Here is a 23,189-nt window from a genome sequence, read left to right on the forward strand (position 1 = left end):
CTCTGGGGCCTTTGCCTGCAAGTAAGCATAAAAAGCTTGAGTGAGGTTGGTGGAATACAATGCAATTGTATGGTTTGTATTGAGGTAAAGAGAGCGTGCTCTAGCTTACCTTGGAGCTGTCCTGACATGCGGGATCTGCAGGGCAGGGTGAAGAAGCAACCAACTTGGATAACCACCCGGATCCTCTGCTTAGAGAGCTCTTTTATCTGCTTCCTGCTTCAGCCCGATGTGGGTTGGTGGACACACCTGCACCTGCCACATCCTCCCTAGCATATTCCTTCCTGGGTTTCCATTAGGGAGGGGGAGCAACAAAGGCCTTTTGTTATTTTTTAAAAAATTTGCGCTGCAGCCGACTGGAAGTGACTCACTCTAGTGCTTGCGCTGGAGGCTCTAACCTCCCCCAAGATGGCCGCAGACAGGAACCGAATGACCGTAAATTACGTGTCTGGCCTCTAGGGCCATCTTGCTACACCTCCCAGGACTACAAACAAAGGGATTTTGCAGAGATGTCTGCGGGATGTGAGCGGCATACAATTGGTGGGCAGGATGGTCGGTGGACGGGTCGTCTGCCCAGCGAAAGAACCTCTAAAGCACCTGGAGTGGGGGGCTTGGTAAATGGCCCTCCACCAGCGAGGAGCAGTAGCTGTGGGGAAAAATTCCAGCAGCATGTAGTGCAGTTGGGGGGAATAGTTGCATACCCCTCTGTAGGGGCCGAAACTTCAGACAGACAGGTGTGACTAACAAATTTATAATGGTAGACTAATGTGTTTCCTGTCGCAGAAGGAGACCAGCTTGGATGCTACCCTGGAAGACGATTGGAGAAAATGAAATGCCTAACTTCCATAGTTCTCCTACTCACCCATTTACTGCACACATGGCCACCCATGTCGGGCTCAGTACATTGCTGGCCCCGTTGCTAGTTAGGGACTGCCACATACATACTGCCGTGGGTCGGCACCAGGAAAAGTAAGTGTTCCACGCTTTGGTATGTCTGCTGCAATCATTGTGAAAGGTAGGTTGCGTCAGGTGCGTCTCCTGTGACCGAGTTGGGTGGCATCAGGTGCGTCTTCGGCGCTTGGCGTCAGGGACGGCGTCTCCTGGGGGCGAGGCGGGCGGCGTCTCCTGGGGGCGAGGCGTCTCCTGGGGGCGAGGAGTCAGGTGCGTCTCCTGGGGGCGAGGCGGCAGGTGCCTCACCTGGGGGCGAGGCGGCAGGTGCCTCACCTGGGGGCGAGGCGGCAGGTGCGTCATGTGCGTCACCTGGGGGCGAGGCGGCATGGCGTCAGGTGCGTCACCTGGGGGCGAGGCGGCATGGCGTCAGGTGCGTCACCTGGGGGCGAGGCGGCATGGCGTCAGGTGCGTCACCTGGGGGCGAGGCGGCATGGCGTCAGGTGCGTCACCTGGGGGCGAGGCGGCATGGCGTCAGGTGCGTCACCTGGGGGCGAGGCGGCATGGCGTCAGGTGCGTCACCTGGGGGCGAGGCGGCATGGCGTCAGGTGCGTCACCTGGGGGCGAGGCGGCATGGCGTCAGGTGCGTCACCTGGGGGCGAGGCGGCATGGCGTCAGGTGCGTCACCTGGGGGCGAGGCGGCATGGCGTCAGGTGCGTCACCTGGGGGCGAGGCGGCATGGCGTCAGGTGCGTCTCCTGGGGGCGAGGCGGCTGGCGTCAGGTGCGTCTCCTGGGGGCGAGGCGGCTGGCGTCAGGTGCGTCTCCTGGGGGCGAGGCGGCTGGCGTCAGGTGCGTCTCCTGGGGGCGAGGCGGCTGGCGTCAGGTGAGTCTCCTGGGGGCGAGGCGGCTGGCGTCAGGTGAGTCTCCTGGGGGCGAGGCGGCTGGCGTCAGGTGAGTCTCCTGGGGGCGAGGCGGCTGGCGTCAGGTGCGTATCTTGGGGGCGAGGCGGCTGGCGTCAGGTGCGTCTCCTGAGGGGGGGGGGGCTGGCGTCAGGTGCGTCTCCTGTGGGCGAGGTGGGTGGCGTCAGGTGCGTCTCCTGTGGGCGAGGCGGGTGGCGTCAGGTGCGTCTCCTGTGGGCGAGGCGGGTGGCGTCAGGTGCGTCTCCTGTGGGCGAGGCGGGTGGCGTCAGGTGCGTCTCCTGTGGGCGAGGCGGGTGGCGTCAGGTGCGTCTCCTGTGAGGCAGGTGCGTCTCCTGTGAGGCAGGTGGTGTCAGGTGCGTCTCCTGTGAGGCAGGTAGGTGGCGTCAGATGCGTCTCCTGTGAGTGAGGTAGGTGGTGTCAGATGCGTCTCCTGTGAGTGAGGTAGGTGGTGTCAGGTCTGTCTCCTGCCACATCATCCCTTTAATCCAGGACACATATGACTTACACAGGTTCTGCGGCTGATTAAAGTGGTTGTAAACTCTTACAAACCACTTTGACCTACAGGTAAGCCTAGATTAAGGCTTAAATGTAGGTCCAAGAAATATCTCCTAAGCCTACATGGTTTAGGAGATATTAACTAAAAGACAGTGACAGCTGTCTACGGCGCAAGGCATTAGTGGCGGTTCCCGTGCGCATACGCGGGGGTGACGTCATCACTGCTCCGGCGCTTGTGAGTGGCCGGCGCAGCAATACCCGGAAGAAGATGGATGCTCTGGACTACAGGGGACAGCGGTGACATTGCTGGCTCCTGTGTCAGGTAAGTGACACAAATGCGATGCACAGTAGTCCATTATGCTTTACCTTTGCAGGGACACAAAGGATGGGTTTCCTTCCTCTTCAAGGTGGCAATTAAACTCACTTGGTGATTTATCTGCATTAAATCAGCCTCAGAACCTGTGTAATTCATACGTTTCCTGGATTAAATGGATGGTAGGTGGTGTCAGGTATGTGGCTGCCTTAGTCTGTAGTAATGGCATCATTGCTCTTCCATGTCATAGGAGACCATGAGCGCCCAGCATGGTCCCACCACATCGGGTCAGGTCACCCCAGTGAACTCTTCCACTGCTCCGCGAGTCTTCTGAATCGCATCAACATGTGTGAACCATGTCTGTCTAGATTTATCCTGCGACCGACTTAACACACCACCAATCAGAATGAAGGTGTGGGAACTAAAATACGCACTGAGCCAATCACTCTTCTTCACCTTCCAGAGGGCGTCGACATGCTGAGCCTATAAAATATGTTTAATTCCACTGAGCAGGCGGCCCTTAGCTCGGCGTTTTAGCCAATCAGAGCACTTATGTGAGACGTCACTTGTTGATTGACAGCCCCTTGCCAGACACAATCTAGGCTTTGGACACGAAGTGGGCGGTCCCCCGAATCCCACAGTGACTGACGTTTCGCCAGTCCAATAGACGACGCCTTTTCTGTTAGCACGCCTTCCTTCCGCAGGCTACGGTCCAATGAGGTGATAGAGTGGGCTGGCGTGTAAGTACCGTCGGGGTATCAGGGGAAAGAGAAAGAACAGAGAGAGAGAGGCTGAGAGTGGGGAGAGAGAATCGGGTCGGAACGGGTACGGACTGCGGGTACACTCGGATGGAAAGACCGTTATCTACGCTGAGCGGGGATCAGTATTGGGTGGAGCGGAGCGCACAGTCCGGGGAAGCGCTGTGATCCGGGGAGATCCGGCCCGGTGAGTACATGGACGAGGGGGGGAGCAGATGTGAGCTGCAGGCCCTCCAACACGTGAGGAACTACAAGTCCCAGCATGCTCCGGGATCACTATGATGTATGGGGGGGGGGGGCAACATGCAGCGCTCATCACAGCCAGCCCGTGCCCAGCAGTGGTGTATGTGTATACGGGGACGATATGCATCGACGTGTGTGTGCTGAGATCAGATCGCATGGATCACAGGCAGGCTGGACGGTAAACTTATTGTGACATCGTCCTAGACTGACCATACACTGTACGATCTAATTGTACAATGCATACTACATTTGACATAAACCATTAATTAGTGATTGGATGGATGGTTTAGGTCAGTCATCATATGATGTAGATTGTACAATCAGATTGTGTAGTGTGTGGCCAGTCTGTGTGTGTGTGTGCGCGGCTAATGGATTCTACATCCAGCTGTTACCTTCAGCTAATCGGTCTCATGGATCAGACTGACCGATTGGTATCCAGAGCTCACCATAGACACTGCAATCTTTGTACAACCTCCGTTAGGACTCAATCACATGGGCATCCAACTGGATGGCGCTGGACATGTAGCGTGGGGCTCTGCTTCATGGCAAAGGCTGAGTCTAGATGTTCACGGAAATGCATGGTTGATCTGCATTGTTAGTGCCCTCCTAGATGGTAGTGGACGGCGTTTACATGCCGTATTCATGTTGCGTCTGCAAACCTCGCAATCCATTCAAGAGAACAAAAAGAGCTGAAAACGCCCCACGACTGTGTAGGGTGCAGGTTGTTGTAGCACGTTTGTCTGCTAAAACGCCATTAAAACATGCACCACATCACCTCCTTACCACCTGTCAGTCACCTGCTGAAAAGCGATCCAAAAGCAGACTGCTCTTCAGAGGAGCCGTTTGGATGTACTACATCTACATCTGCCCTAAACAGCATCTTACACATTGTTGTGGACTACGCTGCAGCAGTGTACAATGCCTGGTCAGCATTTTGAGGGTTAAAACCGATAAAAAGGCGACCTGTCATTTCCTTACCCCCTGTCAAACCCCCTCTAGAAAGCCATCAATCACAAATCGATTTTCAGAGGGGTGGCAATGATAGTTGCTCGTGGGAATGAGCCCCTTAGGTCATTATATACCTTACAATCTCTGGGCAAGTTAGAATGACCAAAACTGTGTAATATGAGGACCTACCGTAGGCGTGCGCACAGGATGTGCCTGGGCACACCACAATCTGCCCATGTTTATTGGGCAGGTGATGTGTAGACTGCAAATTTTTCTTGCCAAGCCCCACAAAAAAAAGAATATTGTAAAAAATAATAATAATAAAAAAAAAGAAACTACTGACTCTATCGCGTGCCCCCTCCCCCGACCGACTCTGTCGTGTGCCCCCCCGACACATTCACTACTATACTGATACCATTCTCTGCCCTATTGACACCGTAGACACACATAGGCATTGCGTGTTTGAGGTTTGGGCTGCACACACCTATAGAACATACCTACACTATCCAGTCCGGCAGACCCTGGTACTAAAGAGTTGTTGGTAGAGCTGATGGTGCCCATACACACTTTGATAAATGATCGATTTTTCTTTTCCAGTTGTTCTCACCCATCAGGGATAATCGTTCTATAGCCGCCAACCCTCTTTGGCACACAGTAGGGAGGGGATTTCAGATGATAGTTGGAAGATAAGATTGTAAGTTTTCAATCACATCCCAACTTTCACCATGCAATCTCATAATCTGAGCAATCGGAACACAATCTTATTCGGTGCAGCTGAGTGATTGTATGCAATCGATAATTTTGTGCCCTGGCCGATCTACTTATTGTGATAAAATTCAGTCTATAAAGGATCGGTAAGGCAGTTCTGTTTATTAAATAGTTTTAATTGAATTGTGCATTGATTAGATCATAAAATTTGAAGCGTGTATGACCACAATAAAGGCTTTTGTACAATCCGATTGTATAATATTTCGTCAGCTTTAGATTTAGACAACTAGGTAATATGAGGTCCGGTATCTCTCCAATCAGGCCGGTTCTAGCACTAGATCGGAGCCCCCCCATTCACTGCTGAGTGTTTTGTGGTATAATTCCTGAGACGGGACAACGCTGAAGATGAAAAATCCGATTATCCTCGGTGGTCTCGGTCACACCTGAGCGCTGTGTCATGTGATGCTTACAGACATACAGGAGCGTCTTTGAGGCAGAGTCAAAGACTTTAATGGGATTTGTGGAACGATGCGTTAACGGGGATTTTTCAGATTCTCCCATTTAAAAGTCTGTTGGGCCAATACCATGTAATTCTGATCCTGGACTACAAGTCTCGTAAAAATAGCGCCACTTTACCTCTGATGCCTGGGGCGGCACAATGTGAAAGGGGTCTAATCGTTACTCATATAATCGTGTATGAGTGATCAGTCCTGGACAGAGACTGCCTGTGACATCATACGGACAGATTGTAACACGTGTGATGAGCGTCACCCAAACCCCACCCCCATCTGCCACACATGGTCTGATTGTGATTGGATTAGACCATCAATAGAGGACTATCCCCCGCCCACTGTCATATAGAACATTATGTAGATTATTTACTAAAACTGGAAAGTGCAAAATCTGGGGCAGCTCTGCATAGAAACCAATCCGCTTCCAGGTTTACCCGTCAAAGCTTAAAATATTACTTAACCCAGGAACCTGTATTCACTATATCTGGTCTCCCACAGTACACAGAACATGGAAATGCAATTATTTTAGTAAATATAAACTGCTAAATACCTTTTCTCATCAGCAGTATAAAGCAGTCTTGCGACTTCTATCAGTGTCAGGTTAAAGCTTATAGGAGGAGTTTTCATTCTACTCTGACTGTCCTATGAGGCTGCTGAACCCCTGACCCTCTGTCTGAACAGTGCTAATTGACCCTGTGCTGATTACATGCACTCTCCCAAGAAAAAAAAAAGTCTATAGCAATGCACACCAAACTGAGCATGTGGAGCTTGCCCCCAAGGCTCTGTTCTATTAGGAGATGGATTGGGGACAGTGGAAGAAGGGGAGGATTAGAGAAGTCAGGCTTAAACAGCCTTTTCACACAACACAGAGGATTAACCCCTTGGGCTCCACATTGAGTATAACAAACATGGTTTCCTGCATATACAGACTGATTTTACTCTTGTGGGTTTAGTAACACTTTAACAAGCTGAAGTTAGAAGCTGATTGGCTACTATGCAGAGCTGCACCAGATATTGCACTCTCCGGTTTTAGTAAATCTCCCCCTATGTACAATCATCATGTGTCCGTTTTCTACATCCAATGAAAACTTTTTTCCCAAAATGTTCAAATCAGTCTTGAGTCTTTTTTAATTTTTACGACTGTATCTCCACCCCCCCCCCCCCCCCCATAAAGATTTCTGTAAGATTTTAATTCCACTTGTGGATTGTATGTTTGTGGTAGTGGACAAAGGGAACGGTCACAGCTGTCTGGTCCCCAAGAGCTTACATCTACTGCTACGCCGGGTGCAGCAGATAAAACCACAAGGCGTGTGCCTTTGTGTACTTATGGAACAATAAATCTCTATATTCCGGGTTTGAAGTGAGTGGCTACACCAGAATGACAGGTCTGTGTGTTCTGTATGATACAGATGTAAACATTGTCCCCTTGCATTGATCATAGTCACTCGGTCACCGCAGTATGACTGCCATGTTTCCATACATGTAGTTGTTTCCCAGGAAATCTGACTTGTAGTGATCTTTTTTTGGAAAATGATTATTTATGGGTGGCGGTGAAATCAGATCACACGGAGGTACGGAGTTGTCATAGTGGTGAGATTTAGTGAGGTGTCAGGTGATGGATGTAAACATTGATTATCATGTCACTGTATGTATATACAGATCTGTTCTATGGGCACCACGTCTGATGCACTTGAATACCTTTTCCATAGAATGTTCCTGGTGAATTTTCTATGCTGTAGATTGCCAGGTCTTTCTTTAACCCTCTCCTATTGCTCAGACTTGGGGACAGCATGTAGAATGTGATGATGCACGTGTCCTCGTTAATTTCTACACACACAGTTCGACACCTCCAGCGTGTCTTTGGAGTGTGCAACCAGAGATGAGCCCGGGCATTCTCCCAACTTCCACTTTGCCCTTTTTTTTTGTCCAATTATATGCAGGCCGTGTTTTGTCAGATTAGGAAACCCATCAGAATCTATAACGGCATTGACGTTCCGTCACAGCCATCTTGCTACACCCAGCACTCGTCCACAGTAAGGATGCAGTGAGAAGGCGGCGAGTGGAAACCTTGTTACACCCACCACTAGAGTCTTGCATCGCAGGCTTATATTTAACCCTAAATTGAGCTTATATAGTACAATACTGACTGTTTAGATGTTGAATTTTAAAATCAGCGGAAAGCCTGCTGATCTCACAGGTTTGCTAATCTGACAGAACACAGTTTCTTTGAAAACTCAACATCAAAACATTCTGAGGGATTTCAAAATACTGAATTTCATTATATAAGCTCAGTTTACTGTTTAAAAATAAGTGTGAAATGCAAAACTCTGGTGGGTGTAAAAAGATATCCTCTTGCCGCCTTCTCACTGTATCCTTACTGTGGACGAGTATAGGGTGTAGCAAGATGGCCGTGCCGGAACGTCACTTCCGTTATAAATTCTGATGGGTTGCCTAATCTGACGAAACACTGAGTCATTCCCCACCCCACAGATGTGAATGAAGGGGTGAGTGCTGGTGTCATCAGTGCCCTTACATGGACAAATGTCATTGTCTAAATATAGGGATGTGTCCATATAAGGCACTGTTGTCACCAGCATCCTGCCCCTTTTTTTTACATGTGCGGGGTGGGGAATGACCCGAGTTACAGGAGATTGGACCTAAAAAGAGAGCAAAGTGGAAGTGTGGATGGAGAGGAGTTTGGAGGATTCCTAAGCTCATCTCCATGGAAGGAAACCCACGTGAACAACGTGCAAACTCCATGCAGACTGTCCTGACTAGGATTTGAACCAGTGACTTCAAATGCCGCAAGGCATAAGTACTAACCACCAAGCCACAGAGGCTCACAGCACTACGGACCTAGTCTGATATGCAGTGTACTTGAATAGGATCGTTGTCTTTGAAGTTGCTATGATGTCTCTGAACTGCTTCTGGTTTTTGGAATTGTCACGCGATATTTGTGCAGCCATTTTTTAAATGCATATTTTCAGAAAAAAAATTCACTTTAATGATTTGTAGCGCATATAAACACAATATAATGTCCAATTGTTGATAAAATATAAAAAAAAACGATGGTATGCTGAGTAAATAGATACCTAACATGTCACACTTTTAAAATTGTGCATGCCCTTGAAATGGCAACAACATCTCTTGTGATGGCATGGGCAGTGACCGGTACTGTTTACTGAGAGATCTGGGGTCTAGTAGACCCCAGATCTCTCTGCCCTCAAAAGCATCTGTTCAAATCTATATTAGTTTTATCACATGCTTTACAAGCTGGTAACTGCTTGTAATCATCAAATCAAAACGGGAGTGATGGAATCCTAGTCACTTCCAGTTTTTTCACATCAGAGAGGCTGGTATGGATGTACCTTCATCCCCTCTCGGCTAACCATTGCACTAAGCGCCAGCGGTTCTGGACTACCTGATCACAGGGGGGGGGCAGGTAAAGGAGATGGGAGAGGAGGGTGGGGGGGGGGGGCTTCTGTTTAAAACATTTTGCAAATAAGCAATTTTTCTCCTTCACTGATGTGCGCTGATGAGGCTGTACTAATGGGCACTGATAATCTGCACTGATAATTTCTTCAGAGAAGACTATCCGGCCTCCACCTAACAACTGTACATTTACTTTCTTCCTTAGATCATCCCCCACAGCTATGACCTTTTGTATCACTTGACCCTCCCTCCTAGATTGTAAACTCTAACAAGCAGGACCCTCAGATTCCTCCTGTATTGAATTGTATTGTAACGGTGCTGTCTGCTCTCATGTTGTAAAGCGCTGTGCAAACTGTTGGCGCTATATAAATCTTGTATAATAATAATCAATGTAAATAATAATGATGCCCTGTCAGCCTTGCCGGTAATGGTCTCTCCTTTCCTCACACAGAAGCAGCGTGTGAGAAAAGGACTGCCGATAAACGGCAAGCCTGTTTACATGTGGTCAGATGTCATTGGACACAGCTGATTGCATGGTAAAGAGCCGCTGTGATTGGCCCAAAGGACACAGCGGTCACAGAGTGCGCCCAATGCGTGCGAGGTGTGGTTCTGGGAGGAGGTCAATGAACGCCCTCCCAGAACTGGAGAGCTGTGCTGTAGCTGTCTTTCGGCTATAGCATGGCAGGGAAGTGGTTAAAGCCCATCGCTGGCTGAAAATTTTGGTACAGGAATCATAGCTGCAGCCATGATCCTGGTATAGGTACCTTAACCTGATCATGTATCTTTATCTTAAGGGCGTGAAGTGGTCAAAAGAAGAGGAAGACGGCCATTACTGACCTTTCTTCTGACAATGCTGGTTGCCCGACATCTATGCTAATCTGTTGGCATTCAAAGGCTGTGATATGGAACGTGTATGCAGATCAGACGTTGACTTTGTATTCTACATGCATGTTCCTGGGTTAGTGATGAAGAAAGTATGAAGCCCGGAGATTGCCTGGCAATTGGGGATCGTTCTCATCAGCCTGTTTGCTAAAATGTGCATGCACTGGTGTATGCTGTGTAGGGGCAGTACAATGTGTAGTTACAATGTATTACTTTTCTCTAACTTTATTGAAGTGTCACCAAATGACATTCATTCAAGTCTATGCAGTGTAGTTGTTACATGCAATGCCTTGTGTAAAAATGCTGTCTGCATTTTTATGTAATCAACCCACGTCAACACCAGTAGCGGGCCCCCTTTCTCTTAGCCACCCCCTATATGTAGTGGATAGATTCATGCATAGCATGAATCTATCCACCTCCCATTCATGTGTCTGGCCCCTTTTGTTCTTTTAAGCACCTGATTAGAGCCAGAGGCACTAATTGGCTTCAAAATAGGGTGGGCTTGGGTTGCAGAGGCTGCATCTCGAGGTGTGTTGCAACAGCGAAAAAATATTCGCTGTTAAAAAACTGATCCTCCTCCCCAGGCCAATCGGGAAGCAGTTATGAAACCTGTTTCCCAATTGGGTAAAACGTCAGGCGATCTTATTGGACACCTAGCACCAGGAGCAGCAGAGAGGAGACGCACCAGGAGAGGACACCGGAGCTGCTTTCCCCAGGCCCGCCATGCTGGATGATGGCCGCATCATCACCGCCCGGGGAAGGACAGCGGGTGGCGGGGGCATGTTAGTGCCATGGAGGGGGAGGTGGCAGTCGTGCTAGTGCCGCTCCACTGGCGGCCCAAGGTAGGGGGTTGTTTGCCACCCCCGCCCCAAAAAAAAACACTCCACCAGCTGCCACTGGTCAACACAGCATTAGGGTGGGAAGCAGGCACATAGAAAACAATGGTTCCTCCCAGAACTCCTTGTTAAGATGGGTTGTGGTGCATTGCATAGCGCTGAACTTTACTGCCATCAAACTGGCCCAAGAAATAGCAGTAGATTTCCTCCATATACAGTAGCTTCTAATCCAGGTTCTTTGTTATGCTCCGTGATTGCTGATGGAAAGGTGAGAACCCTTGTAAGAAAGAAGAGGACATTTCCTGGGAGTTGTTTGATTTGCCCAGTAGTTGAAAAGTAGATTTTCAACTAAACCTTTGTATCTTGGATCTAGCCTAGGTGCACACATATGCGATCTCATGTGATTTGCAACCCCTGCTGCAAGTGCCAATCACATGCAAAGTTCAGCCGTTGTATGGCACTCAATTCGCAGAAAAAAAAAAAAAGTGCAGGGACTTTTTCCAACCCCCCCCCCCCCCGCACTGAAATCGGATCTCATGGGTGTTCTCACCTATGCAATCTGATTCCTGTGTGAGTTCGCACTGCGATCTGTGAACCCGATTTGGGGGTGTCATTAACAATGTATCGACACCCGCAGCTGTTTGCAGAGGGCAGTTTGAACTGCCTGCGGGAGAGATGCAATGCTGGGTTTGCGCTGGTTCCCGCACCGCACAAGTGTGAACCTAGGCTTAATGCTGGGTTCACACTAGTGCGAATTGAATGTGAGTTTTCCCCTCCACATCCAATTCACACAGCAGGAGAATGTGACCGGCTCTCTATTCAATTGCTTCACGTATCTCTGCAGTGTCTCTGGTGTGATTTGCACAGGAGCCCTGTGTGTCTTTTGGTCCATATTGGCTCTGAATTCAGCCAAAAATTTGGGTTGAAATCGGACCTGAAACGTTGAACGGGGACAGACCAGACTCGCTAAAGGATGAGTGCACTTCAAAACATCTTATCCTTCTGGCCCCCTCCCTTGTATTGGCCTATGTAGAGCAACGAAGCTCAGTGTAATGATGTGAGCCAGCCCTGGGTGTTCTTCGAAGGAGTTCAGCAATCGCTGCATATTCCTTTGTATTGGTTTCCTTTTTAAATGTGCACTTCATGAACTATGAGTTTGAAAAGACAAAATACTGATGATCTGTATCTGTTGTGCAAAATGAGCAAAGCTTTTGTTATCTGCAGTTTTATCTTATGAAAATAAGGGAAATTGTAGTGATAAAAATGTGCAGGTAGTTATAGCTTGTTTGTTACAGATTGCAAAAAGTGAAGTGGCATAAAAATGTATTTTTTTTTTTTTTTTAAACCAAAAAAAAAATCGCCTTTCCCAGCAGCAATCTGAAGATGAAGGCCAGTATTCCCTGTGTAAGAGCAGAGGTCTACCTCCAGCAGTCCAACATGCCTCCCGCACACCAACTGCTGCTGCGGTGATTGTGACTGCAGAGTTGAATTAAGCTGGCCATAGACAGATTACTATTGAATGAAATTTCGATTAGTTACAATGGGTCACTATTTCTTCCAACTGATGCCAACAATGGGGTGCAATTTCTTGAACGGACATCATCAATGGGGCGTGAATTCTTGCATGGACACCATCAATGGGGCGCGATTCCATCCAACTGACACCATCAATGGGGCGCGATTCCATCCAACTGACGCCATCAATGGGGCGCGATTCCATCCAACTGACGCCATCAATGGGGCGCGATTCCATCCAACTGACGCCATCAATGGGGCGCGATTCCATCCAACTGACGCCATCAATGGGGCGCGATTCCATCCAACTGACGCCATCAATGGGGCGCGATTCCATCCAACTGACGCCATCAATGGGGCGCGATTCCATCCAACTGACGCCATCAATGGGGCGCGATTCCATCCAACTGACGCCATCAATGGGGCGCGATTCCATCCAACTGACGCCATCAATGGGGCGCGATTCCATCCGACGCCATCAATGGGGCGCGATTCCATCCGACGCCATCAATGGGGCGCGATTCCATCCGACGCCAACAATGGGGCGCGATTCCATCCAACTGATGCCAACAATGGGGCATTGCTTACTCCATCTGGGCGCCAGGAGATTTTCTACTTCCACTGGCTCTAGTCCGGTTCTCCTAAGAAAACTTGGAGGCCTCTAATTTAGACCAAGAGTTAAAAAATCTATTACCTTTTTACCCCACAGGAATCCCTAAAATAATTTTCAGGTCTTGAGGTACCCATACTAAAACCAATTCACGGGGTCATAGGGAAAAAAATGTCTGATTGTGTGTGGGAAGAATGCAACCCTTACAGTTGTGGCTGGCATGTCACCCTTCAAGAGAGCTGAAAAGATGATTGGTGTCATACAGTTGGCTCCGCATAATGACATTGCAAGGAACCTCTAGCAACCTCTGGAAGAAACTTGGGTTCCAAAACACTGGTTGAGAATGTAGTTAAAGGATAAGAGCACTTTAACCACATCAATGCTGGGCACTTTCGCCCCCTTCCTTCCCAGACCAATTTTCAGCTTTCAGCGCTCTCGCACTCACTGACAATTGCGCGGTCATACTACGCTGTACCCAAATTAATTTTTTATCATTTTATTCACTTAAATAGAGTTTTCTTTTGGTGGTGTTTATTCATGACTCAGTTTTTTAACTTTTTGCAATATAAGCGAAAAAAGAGCGGAAATTTGGAAAAAAAAACAATATTTTCTTCTTTCTATTTTAAAAGAAATCCAATAAAATCGAATTTTGTCATAAATTTAAGCTGAAATTATTCTGCTACGTGTGTTTGGTAAAAAAAAAAAAAAAAAAAAAAATCTGTTAAGTGTGTATAATTGGTTTGTGCGATCACGAACATATGTACAGAGAATCATTGTGACATGTGATTTTACTGGGACATATGTGGGGGACAGGTGTGTTAACTTTGTGTGTTTACACTGTGGGGACACTAGACTGGTGATCAGTGAGTAAAAAGCTGTAAAAAAAAAAAACAGCTCATACTCACTAATCACCAGCCGGCTGCAGTGATCCGCTCTCCTCACCGACAACTTCTGTGTGAGGAGAGCCGATTGCCTAGCAACCCGTTCTGTATTTACATCACATGACGGCTGTGATTGGGCACAGCCGTCATGTGATCAGGAGGGCCAATCACATAGCCCTCCTGCTGATCGGAGATGCGGTGTGTCTGGGTGACACGATCGCGTGATCCCCCCTCTTTCTGAAGGACGTTCCTGAACGTCCACTCAGGAGTAAGCGCCCACCTGGCCTGGTATGTACAGTGGTCAGGTGGGAAGTAGTTAAGTTTATAACTTTAATTATAATAAAAGATCCATAGATAAAGCCAACACATTTTGAGGAGTTACAATTCCCTTCACCAGGGCTTGAATCCTGGCAATGATCAGAGAAAATGCAGGAAAATGAGGGTCAATGTTTCTCAAATATTGTGGATACTCGGAGGGGCTCAAAATGGCACCAAAATTAATTAGTTATAGAAAATTCATATAATTGCCCAGGAGCAAATAGCAGCAATCCAGGTATTGGCCTTGGGAACCCTACAATGTCACATTTTGTAGATGAAGGCTTATGAGCAATACCCCTTGCCATCTGTACATCGGTGTGATGCACTCTCTGAAATGTCCCCCCAAGTCTCCTGCACCTCCTGATCTATTAGTAAGTAAACAATATGTACAACTTGTCTTGTGGTGTAGAGTCTATGACTGATCACACTGTCTTCTTGGTTTCCGTTCAGTCTTTAAATGACTCATAAATATTCTGGAATCAACCTCTAGAGACAGAGCACTTTTGTGCTGATGTGTCCATAAAGCATCTTATCTCGTCCAAGATTGGTTTGTTCATGTGTGCAGAGCAATTAATGCTCTTATGATATCGGAGAGCTTTTTTTATTGTGTCACTGGCGGTGTGAGTTCATTTTTCTCTTTTGACTTTTTTGTCATTTATGTGGAAATTGACTTTGATATTTTGTAGCCATAATTTTCTTTTGAACATTATCAGTATTTTCACTGTTCTGATTATTTCAAACTAGAATAACATAACAAATGCATCATCCCATGGTGATTCACTAGATGTATTCCTTCTTTGATATGACTATATGGAAACTGGCCATACACTGCTAGATGTTCAGGTGAACATTTGCTTGGAAAATCTCATCAGCGCATTCGTTAATTCCAATAGAGACTTGTTGAAGGTGCTTTTGAAAGTGTTTGCTTTTAACATTTGATTTTAGTATGAATGGAATTTCCCGAACAATAATCACATATATTGTGAAATGAATTAAAAAAAAAAAAGTTTCCCATCACTACAGTTGGAACGACAGTTCACTGTAAGAACATCGGAAATAAAAAAAAAATCAACTGGCAATTATTTGACTAAAATTCTAGTCTTTGGGCAGCTCAAGGTTAAATTGGTTGAAATCGATTTTTGGTCAGTTTAAAAAAAAAAAAAAAAAAAAAAGCCCAGTTGAAATGTATTGAATACACAGAATGCATCAATAACGTACCCGTATTACATTTTTGATGCTTTTGATGATTTTTTTTTTTTTTTTTGTCGCATGACCTATGAAAAAAACACTATAAGCACAGTAAAATTGCAACATTGCATGCATTTTTGCCGCCATTAACGCCACCTTTTTCTCTTATCGGCAACAGGCAGATAACAACAGCATTTTTTTTTTTTTGACCGATCTGTTTCAGGGGCCGGAATTTTGGTGCATCCCCTGGTGCCACCCATTGCGTGGGCATCTTCCTGGCTTGCCCCAGTCCCCCCCTCCTCTCCTCCTCTCCTCCCTCCCCACAGAGCGGCGATCTCCTCCGTGTGTCACGGAGCTGAATTGCCCGGGCAGCTGCAGTAACAGTGTCCCGCCTCCTGTGACTGACGACACACTGATCCAATGGCAGGACATTGAATCAGCATGACGTGATTACAGGAGGCGGGATATTGTTGCTGCGGGCAATTCAATTCACAGCTCCAGGACACATGGAGATCGCCGCTCTAATCTGGGCACAGGTGAGGCTGCATCTGACGAGCACAGGCAGGCTGCATCTGACGGGCACTGTGAGGCTGCATTGATCTCTTGTATCATCTCTACAGTCTCTGACCGTCTCCTGTAGCATGTCTGCAGTCCCTGAACATCTCCTGTATCAGATGGTTAGAGACTGGGGACATGATACAAGAGATGGTTAGAGACTGTGGACTGAATTTTCTAGCTTTTCTTGCACCAAAGGTGCCAATAATGGCCAACAATAAATTCATATTCATGTCAATTGATGATATTAATTAAAAAGTCGAATATAATACAATTATATATAAAAACATAAATATTTTTTAAAAAACTGTTTAGTTTCGGATTTCGGCCTAGTGTATTTTTCATTTTTGGTATCGGTTTTGGTACCAAAAAACCCATTCGGTGCACCCCTAGTACCAACACAAGCATTGTTGGTGCAACAATTTCCCCCAGCTGTGCTATTGTGTTCTTACAGGGGGATGCCCCCTCCAGAACACACTGATCAGCGCTGGCAGCCTTTGTCTGCAAGCACTGATCTTTATTGGACTTGCAAACGAACTCCCGGAAAAGAACCCGTTTGTAAGTAGAGACCTGCTGTTTGCACCATTTTTATTTTTTAGTGCAGCTGCACATTGTGACACTCTACAGTGCATGTGTGTTCCCCCCTACTGTATTGGTGCATTAGGGTACTATTGAAAATGAATGAATGGTAAAGCACTGTCATTCGTGCCTTGTGGTAAAATGCATGTTTTCAGCTTGGTAACTGTTAACGGAAATCCCTGGTCAGAGTACACTTTCATTTTATAGCATCAGCATTGAAATAGCAATACAAACAATAGTTATTTTTGACAATCCAATATAAGCCTACTTTCATGTTGTGCGTTCTAGCTGTCTGCTGATCATCACTTTAGGCTCCGTACACACTGACCTATGACTTGTGTCAGCCAGCATCGGCCAGTTCAATAGAAACCAGGTATCATTTGGCCAGTGTACTGCAGCCAGTCTGAACGGCCGGCTTCTGTTGAAGGGGCATGACAGGAAAAGGTCTGCCGACCAATGGCTGAGAACGCTGACCTCCTTCTGGCGGGGGGGGGGTCGGGGGGGGGCTGTTCATCTCCATGTCAGAAAACCATAGAACAGCAGGGGAGATCGCTGTAATAACAATGGATTGTTAGTATAGCAGCTCAAACCTGAGCCGTCAGATTTTGTTTTCGTTTAGCTTGCAGAGTTGAACAAAAAAAAAAGTACCGGTAACAGGATTTACACAACTTTCCGGATTCCCTGCATGCTTTGCAGATTCTCCTCTGCTGTATAATTTCAATTTCTAAGAACTACATATCCCATGGTACCTGGCTGCCTGCAAGCAGTGTTTCCTGTTGTGAACCCGCCTCCTGAAACTCCTCCTCTCAGCATCTCTGTAGCCCAGAAGGCAGGCTCTGTGGAAATGCAGTGCCTACTCACAGTGCGAAGTGAATATGTGTCAGAATTCAAGGAAGTTCTGTAAATGTGTGTGGATATTCACAAAGTAAATTTAGAAACTTCAAGATTGCTCTGATTGATAAGAGTAGAAATAATCAAAATGCAGTGTAGAAATTAATATATGATTTTACATTTTGACCATAGATCTGCTTTAAAGTAACTCCACTTTTGTGGGGAAGCAAAATGTGCAGATAAAGACTTTTTTTTTTTTTTTTATAGTGTGTACAATTATGATACAAGTCATATTGTAATTGAATGTTGTTAAAATTACCTTTCTTGTTCAATCTGCAGCCGCTGTAATTTTCTAAAAATGCATTGCAATATGGCTTCATGGAGTTGTTCTGTACACAGGATGTGCAGTGGCGGCTGGTGAAGTTTTAGGATTTGGGGCACCAGACCCTGCCCTTCCTCTTTGACCCCTCCCACTTGGTGAAAATGGGCGTGGTTTCAGCAAAATAGTGGGCGTGACTCTAAGGTGGTGTGGTTGATGAACGAGGGATGGAGGGAGAGGGATGGAGGGACAGCAGGCCCAGATCCTACACAACAATAGAAATATGTATATTCTAGAAAGTTTAACAAGCAGCAGAAAGATATTCCAAACAGTCAGTTTAAAACTGTGCAGGGCTGGGTCTACACAGCTGTGCCATTCTTTCACATAGATCTGTGAATGAATGAACTCCAAGTTCCATCTGCCACTGTGAATAATTCCTTATTCTTCCTGCACTTCGGTAACTGTCTGCCCATATGGGAGGTATGGGCAGACAGCTTTACTTTAGTGTCTGCAGGAGCCTGCCATTGTGCAATGCACTGCAGGCTCCTAAGAAAACAAAATGATAAATACACATTCTTTTTTTTTTTTTTTTTTTTTATCTGCAAAAAAATTTACATTTTTTTTTTTTTTTTTAAGTGAACTTATAAATGAATCTATGCCTCATCAGGGCCCGCTCTCATTTCAGCACTGGAAAGAAGATTGGAGACCTGGCTATCATAGAACTGTAGATTATAGTAAGTAAAACTCATCCCTTGGAAAAAAATAAGAATTACATTCTTAATCTGCTGTAAGTGGGTGGGACAAATAATTTTTTTTTTTAATCGGCTTGGAGTTGGGCTTTAACGTGTACCTGTCATAACCACATACTCAGTGGCATACTTGAGGGCAGTGGTTTCCTACTCGTACTGAAAGACGTGAAAGGATGAACGTGTATGGGGTATGAACGTGTTCTGAATGCAAAAAACTCTGCGTTTGGAAAATGTCTCTGCCATATGCACGTTTTACTTGAGTACCGCTGTATGGCCATTCATGTCTATGTACAGTTACATACAGCACCTGGGCTTCCTAGGTGCAGAAAAAGGTCAGAGTTTTATGTTGTAAGCCCCTAATGCACCTATGAAGACTAAAGGCTCCATTCACACCTAGGCGATTTTGAATCGTGGGCGGAATCTGCGATTCTGCCTGCAATTCCAGAATCGTGGGACGCATTTGTGATGCCATTATTTCTTAAAGTGGTTGTAAACTCTCACACACCACTTTTACCTACAGGTAAGCCTATAATAACCTGTACCTGTAGGTACTGGAAATATCTCCTAAACTTCCACGGTTTATTTTATACGCTTGTGCCGACGTCATAGCGCATGAGCACTAAAACGGCACGTAGGGCACTTTCCAAAGGGCCCGTGCCGTGGCTGTCGGCCAGTCAGAGCCTGAGTTCACGGCCCTGGAAGGGAAGAGGGGTGAAGATGGACGCTGCCACCAGCAGGGACGTCGCAGGCTTCGTTTGCAGGTAAGTGCTACATCATTATATGCGATGCATAGCCCATTATGCTTTTACTTTGCAGGAGAATAAAGAGGAAGTAAAACCTAACAGGGTTTACTTTATAATTAATAGCACCCCAAACGCAGTTTGGTTTTGATGCGATTGTCGATTGACAAAATGCGATAAAATCAGGGGGGAAAAAACACACTGCCAAACACCCCTGGCTCTGTTCCAAGATTTGGTAAATTAGATTTTTTTTGAAGCGGAGGGAGGCCCATTGAAATGAATGGTGCCGCTCCACAAAAAAAACCCCACAAAGCTAAAAAAAAACAAAAAAAAAACAAAAAAAAAAAAAAACGCTGCAGCAGCTTTCGCTGTGCTACGCTCGGGTGTGAATGGAGGCCTGAGATTACTGCATATTGGTACTCTGACAGTGTCTAGGTTTTTTGGTTTATTGTTTTTGTGTGGCCTGTAGATTATACTGTAGTACAATGAGTATTATAGACATAAACCAGTACTATTATTTTTGGCATCACCTTATAGATTATTATGAGGCAATTTGTGGCCTTGTTTGTAAGGCTGTGTTCTATTAATTGTATTGCCTTTTAGTATGTCTCATTGAAAGCTTTCACTGTCAGGTTCTAGAAGTCTAGCTGCAAATATGTTGTGTTCTATGATGAAGATAAGCTAAGACAGAGAGATGTGTGATCAGAACACACTACGTTACAAAGAGGAAGTGTCACCTTTCATTGACTTCCCCTTATTTTCTACATCTCCCGGAATTATTGCATTGTGGCTTCATCTTAAAGGGCATCAGACCTTGGATCAAATTAGTGTGCATTGTGTACACTGGTGTGGTAAAAATTATGTGTTTTTACTGAAATACATTTATACACATTTGGTGTTTTTTTGTTAGCGTGTTTTTTTTGTACTGTATTGGGAGAGAAAATGTATGGGGGGGGGGGGGGGGCGGGGGGGCTAGGGGATTAAAGAATTGAAATTGCAGCATGCAGGTTTTTTATTTTTTATTTTTATTTTTTTAATACAAGCTCCAAACAAAATACGAGCAGGGAAGACGTCACCACTATGTGCTTAGGTAACACTTTGATGTGCAACTGGGCCAAAGGTTAAATGTGTGGGGTTGTGTGTTTTTATTTTGTTTTGACGTTTCCTTGAAGTTTGTACATGACCGTCTCTTGCCTTCTCCTCTGTTGAGAAAAGTTTTCACGGATTACACTGCTTGTAACGTAATCTGTGAATGGGGAGACTCAGCTGCAGGGTGTTACCCGCCCCTCGGCTGCTAGTGTGAACGAGCCCTTAGACCTCATTTATAATTTCTTTATTTTTTACGGAGTTGCGTTTATGTGTTAATGTGTGTTCCAGTTCATTTCAGTGCAACCAAAAGGAAGCATGCTGTATTTTTTTTCTTTAAGTGTACTTGAAAGCACTGCAATGGCATGAACTGGACTCATTGACATTTTATCATTATTGCACATCCATTCGTATTGCGTTTAAGATGCATTCAACTGCATCTGGTGTAAGCAAGCCCCACTCTAAAAGTGCAAGCCTGGACTGGATGGATCCTTCCCTTTTTTTTATTTTATTTTTTATTTTTTATTTTTTCCTTCTTTCTATGGATCTGAGATTTTCTGTGAGTTTGATTTCTATTCCTTGTTGTTTCTCTGGCATATAGAAGATTGTGTTGACTTGCTGCATGAAGAAACGTTTTGTACATTTTGATTTACTCTTGGCTCATGCAGTTTCAGTTGTATTACTTTATGTAACCTTTAGGCCCCTTTCACACATGCGGATGGTATGTCCGTATTTCATCCATCCGTTTGCGGATGAAATACGGGCATACATTCATCCCTATGGGATAGCGGGTGTCTGCGGATGAGCATCCGCAGACACCCGCTATTGTCCGCCTCCGCAAATGTCCGATTCTGCAGACGGAGGAAAATCCTATTTTTCTGTCCGTCTGCAGAGCGGATCGGATGAACACTGACAGACGGTCCGTGCTCATCCGATCCCCATAGAGGAGAGCGGAGAGCTGACAGGGCGGTCCCTGCACAGTGTGCGGAGACCGCCCTGTCCGCCGCCGGCTCAGCGGGGACAACGGAGCGATCCCCGCTGAGCGAGCGGATCATCACAGGGCGGATCATTACTGATCCGCCCCGCGTGAAAGAGGCCTTACATTCTGCACTGAATTCGGTATTCCATGTACAAGTATCCTTAATGTGGACAGTGGTCAGTCCTGCAAAAAAACGTGTTCTTTTCTATTTCAAAAGCTGCAATATCGCCAAACTGTCTAAGGCTGGCTTCACACTGAGGTGGTTTTCAGGTGTTTTTAGCAATAGAAATGTCCTCTAATAATGCCTAAAAAACACCTCTCATTCATTTTGGTGTGACTTTTCACACTGGGGTGGTGCGCTTGCGGGACTTTTTGAAAAGTCTCGCAAGCGCTATCTTTGGGGTGGTTTGGGAGTGCTTTATACAGCCAAAATGCCCTGCCAATTGAAATGAATGGGTGGCGCTTCGAAAGCACCTGCAAAGTGTTTCGAAAACACCACAACATGGGCGTTATTAACCCCTTCTTCGGCTGCTAGCTGGGGAGTTTAAAAAGCACCCCTGCTTTACCTGCTAGCTGGGATTTATACAGCGCTCCCAAACAGCCCCAAAGATGCTGCTTGCAGGACTTCTCCGAACGTCCCGGAAGTGCACCGCTGGGTGTGAAAGAACCCATTGTAACGAATGGGAGGCAGATTTTAGGTGATTTTTACAGGTGCTATTTCTAGTGCTAAAATGCCTGAAAACTGCCTCAGTGTAAGAGGGGTCTTGGGGACATATTGCCTTTTACTGGATGGGGTAACCTTGTATTATGAGGCCTGTGGGTGTGGTGACGAGGTGTGAAGGAAAAAGTACCCAGCACACCAATGGTATTTCTATTCTGTTCTACATGCCATTTATGACATGTTTAAACACGCTGGCGTTACATCACCGCTGCCATTCAAATTGCTGATGTAGCATCTGCTGTCACATGGATGAGCACAGTGTGAATGGGGTGTCGTTGTTTGCGTCATGTGACTGGTGGCACATTGCACTATACTGCAGCAAATTAATTACTTGCAAGCAAGTTCAATTTTATTACATGATATATATTGCTTCTGTTTTCCCGCTTTGACTCTTGCAGCTTTGAAATGGTTTCTTACTGCTTTGATTTGTCTTGTTATATTGGAGACAAAATTGTGTGTAAGTTATTTCAGCAAATTATTATAATATTACTGAATGCATATACTTTACATGTGTCATACAGGAAAAGTCCTGACAATGCAGAATGTTGGAAGGGGGTTCATTTGTGGATGTATTTGTGACAAGTAATGAGATGGCAGTGGTTTGTTTGAATCACACATTACATTTTTGTGTGTCATCCAGATTTAATTGATGTGATTCTACATTCGATGCAGATCTTCTGATCAAACCATGCCGCTGTACAGCTCACCATTAACCAGCCTGGTCTGAAGAAGAGGACGGGCCCTTTAAGGGCAGCTTCCTAGGGCCATAATGAGGCTTTTCAGCTTGGGAGCACACAGAAATTTTCCAGTTTGTAGGAAAATCTCTATAGGTCCCGCCCAATCCTTCCTTTTTTGATGAGATGAGGACAGGAGTCTTCACCTATGCTCAGCTGCAGGCCGCTGGAGCATTGCACAATTATCCCATATTCCATAGGCCTATGTCTGTAGTTCCTAAAGTATAAATAAGGCAAAACTTCTTTCTCCTTTTTTTTATTTTTTTTTAATGTTTTGTATAGAATGGAGAAGGATTACACTTGTCAGGTTTATATTGACTGTTTCTCCTTACACAGAAATCCACCCTCCCTATTTGTCCTGTTTTTTGCCATCATCACAGAGAGTGAAAGAAAATCCTGAATTTTGGGGTTGTCGTCAGAACAGTCAGGAGAGGGGAAATCTTCTATAGGA

The 23,189-nt window shown here is 46.0% G+C and overlaps 1 protein-coding gene across 1 annotated transcript in view; it reads left to right on the forward strand.

The window, feature by feature from the left end:
- The first annotated feature begins 3,351 nt into the window (after positions 1 to 3,351).
- The window catches only part of FRYL (FRY like transcription coactivator), a 471,518-nt gene continuing 451,680 nt past the window's right edge, over positions 3,352 to 23,189 (forward strand). Inside the window, exon 1 of the mRNA XM_077477518.1 lies at positions 3,352 to 3,559. The gene's annotated coding sequence lies outside the window, so the exon portion shown is untranslated. The remainder of the gene's footprint in view (positions 3,560 to 23,189) is intronic.

The sequence above is a fragment of the Lithobates pipiens genome, unplaced genomic scaffold (assembly GCF_037356315.1).
Source record: "Lithobates pipiens isolate NorthernLeopardFrog02 unplaced genomic scaffold, aLitPip1_a1.2 Scaffold_13, whole genome shotgun sequence".
Lineage (NCBI taxonomy): Eukaryota > Metazoa > Chordata > Amphibia > Anura > Ranidae > Lithobates > Lithobates pipiens.